Source organism: Budorcas taxicolor, chromosome 4 (assembly GCF_023091745.1).
Source record: "Budorcas taxicolor isolate Tak-1 chromosome 4, Takin1.1, whole genome shotgun sequence".
Taxonomy (NCBI): Eukaryota; Metazoa; Chordata; class Mammalia; order Artiodactyla; family Bovidae; genus Budorcas; species Budorcas taxicolor.
Window position 1 is genome coordinate 114,100,720 of NC_068913.1, and position 3,413 is coordinate 114,104,132.

General features: G+C 39.3%; 1 pseudogene; it reads right to left on the minus strand.

Moving 5' to 3' along the window:
- Positions 1 to 999: 999 nt before the first annotated feature.
- Positions 1,000 to 2,244, minus strand: LOC128046352 (asparagine synthetase domain-containing protein 1-like; annotated as a pseudogene).
- Between the last annotated feature and the right edge of the window lie 1,169 nt (positions 2,245 to 3,413).

A 3,413-nucleotide genomic window follows, 5' to 3' on the forward strand; every position in this document is an offset into this window, starting at 1 on the left:
ACTTTATTTTGGGGGGCTCCAAAATCACTGCAGATGGTGACTGCAGCCATGAAATTAAAAGACACTCACTCCTTGGAAGGAAAGTTATGACCGACCTAGATAGCGCATTAAAAAGCAGAGACATTACTTTGCCAACAAAGGTCCGTCTAGTCAAGACTATGGTTTTTCCAGTGGTCATGTATGGATGTGAGAGTTGGACTGTGAAGAAAGCTGAGCACCGAAGAATTGATGCTTTTGAACTGTGGTGTTGGAGAAGACTCTTGCGAGTCCCTTGGACTGCAAGGAGATCCAATCCGTCCATCCTAAAGGAGACCAGTCCTGGGTGTTCACTGGAAGAACTGATGCTAAACCTGAAACTCCAATACTTTGGCCACCTCATGAGAAGAGTTGACTCATTGGAAAAGACCCTGATGCTGGGAGGAATTGGGGGTAAGAGGAGAAGTGGACCACAGAGGATGAGATGGCTGTATGGCATTACCGACTCATTGAACATGAGTTTGTGGGAACTCTGGGAGTTGGTGATAGACAGGGAGGCCTGAGATGCTGCGATTCATGGGGTCACAAAGAGTCTGACAGGACTGAGCGACTGAACTGAACTGAAAGATGTACAACTGTAAAACTCTTATTAGAAGATAATATTGGAGGAAATCTAGGTGACCTTGTATGTGGTGATGGCATTTTAGATACAAAACTGAAAGCATGATTTATGAAAGAAACAATTGATAAGTTGAACTCTTTTGAAATTGAAAACTTTTGCTGTGCAAAAGACATTTAAAAAAATGTGCAATAAAACAACACAGAAAATATGAAGTAGAAAATCAAAATTAGATTTCTGTAAAATTTGTGAAGTTACATCTCTAAACAGGTAGATCAAACAAAAAGAAATAATATTAAATTGCCAATATCAGAGTTCACAGAGGAATTATTACTATAGTTCCTAATCATATCAAAAGGATGATAAACTATTTTGTTTCTGCAAATAAATTCAACTACTTAGGTCTAGTGGGAGAATTCCTTGAAAAACACAATGTACCAAAATGAGTATAAGAAGAAATAAAAAACAAAATCAGAATAGGCTTTTACATTTGATTTAAAAAGACATTATAATGTTAGTAGAATAATGTGCAAAAATTTTGAATCACTGTGCCCTACACCTGAAACTAATATAATGTTGTAAATCAGGTGTACTTCAAGAAGATCAGTTTATTCTTCTAAAGAAATATGATGGTCAACAAGGGCTGTGATGACCATGGAATCAATCCCTCCAGAAGAGAGAATTGGAACATTTGCTTTCCTATTACTAGCTTTCAAAACTTCGCTTGGTGTCAGGTTTTCATCCCTAGGTAAACACAAGACACGTCTCTTTACTGTGATACTCAGAACACCAATGAACTGCTGAACTACTTCTTTCATGTGTTCATCAGTAAGAAAGACCTGAAGGGTGTCTTGTCAGTGGACTCCTGGAAATGCTGCTGCAATGGGTCTCAAACACAGCTTGTGGCAATGCCATATTTAAAGGGACAACAGATTCTTAAAGATATAGTTTGGCTTCATTTGCTGCCACCAAGACAAATGTTGGCAAGTGTGCTGAAATCTCAGTCAGGATATTAACACATTCTCTAATATCATCCCCCCTCCCAGAATTGTATTTCCAAGGGTATAACTTTAAAACGACAGATTTGGAAATGGAAACAGACTTGAGATCAATTCTGAAAATTCCAGATGCTGGAACTTCCTGCCACTGATCCGGCCACTCCAGATGCTTGGGTGCCAACTGAAGAGAGGCAGAAACTCTTGCCCAAGTTCCTAAAATGCCAAAGCAAGCTACAACGACCAAGAAAGTCCCTACCAAACCATAAAGAATGGCTAGATGCTTGATAATATTTAAAAGGACAAGGACCTTGGACTTTTGAGAAGAGCAACAAAATATCAGATTCATTCTTAAAAGATGAAAGATAATGAAGCATGATTTGCATATCATTCTCTTCGGCTTGGACCTTGATCCCACTAAAGACTTCTCTATTTCACAGGAGTACATTGCTTCTTTCATCTTCCATAGGCTGGGCAGTCAACACATCTCTTAAGTGAAGGACACGGCCAGAGAATAAACACTGGTAGTTAACATTGGGCCTTAACAACTGTTTACTTCTATTGGGCCCCGTCGTTTAAGATTACACAGTAAATCCTCTTTCAAATCTTTGCAAAATGCTCAACAGAAAAGCTTATTGCCCGACAGATGCCACACGTTGATATGTAAAATCAAGTTGGCTATTTCTTGATTTTGGTCTTCTCTGAGTTTTCCATTTCTTGATATTCTTTCCTTAGCTCATTGAATATATTTTTGCTTTCAGAAAGCATTTCTGTTCGGTCTGCAGGAAAGAATATGTTGCTGTTCTGTTGCTGCCTATATACTTTCCTGTTCTTCTTCAGGTTAGAAAGTTCATCCACAACGACTTTTTGTTCTTTAATCTTTGTTGAGCTCTTCCTTGTGCAGGGTCGAGCTTTCAGCAAGGACCAGCCCAGCGAGGTCCTCAGGTTGCTCACCCTGGCTGGGCATCTCTGCGGAGAACCAAATACTCTCCCAGCAATCTTGATTCAAGCTTGTGCTACATCTAGCCTGGCATTTCACATGATGTACTCTGAAAATAAGTTAAATAAGCAAGGTGACAATATACAGCCTTGACATACTCCTTTCCCAATTTGGAACCAGTTTTCATGTCCGGTTCTAACTGTTGCTTCTTGACCAGCATACTAATTTCTCAGGCGGCAGGTAAGGTGGTCTGGTATTCCCATCTCTTTAAGAATTTTCCACAGTTTGTTGTGATCCACACAACAGTCAAAGGCTTTAGTGTGGTCAATGAAGCAGAAGTAGATGTTTTTCTGGAATTCTCTTGCTTTTCGTGTGATCCAATGGATGTTGGCAATTTGATCTCTGGTTCCTCTGCCTTTTCTAAATCCAGTTTGAACACCTGAAAGTTCTCTAATTAATGTATATTTTCACTAAACATGGGAGAGTTCTGTTTGCTTCATAGTCTCAGAAGTTTCTCAGAGTTTTCTCTATTATACTTTTAACACAATTTAAAAATTATTCTTGGGCTTTTTATTTTATTTTGTATTTTTTAGTATAAATTTATTTATTTGAATTGAAGTCTAATTACTTTACAATATTGTATTGGTTTTTTGCCTTACATCAACATGAATCCACCATGGGTGTAGACGTGTCCCCATCCTGAACCCCCCTCCCACCTCCCTCCCCATACCATCCCTCTGGGTCATCCCGGTGCACCAGCCCCAAGCATCCTGTAAAATGCATTGACCCTGGACTGGCGATTTGTTTCATATATGATATTATACATGTTTCAATGCCATTTCCCCAAATCATCCCACCCTCTCCCACAGAGTCCAAAAGACTG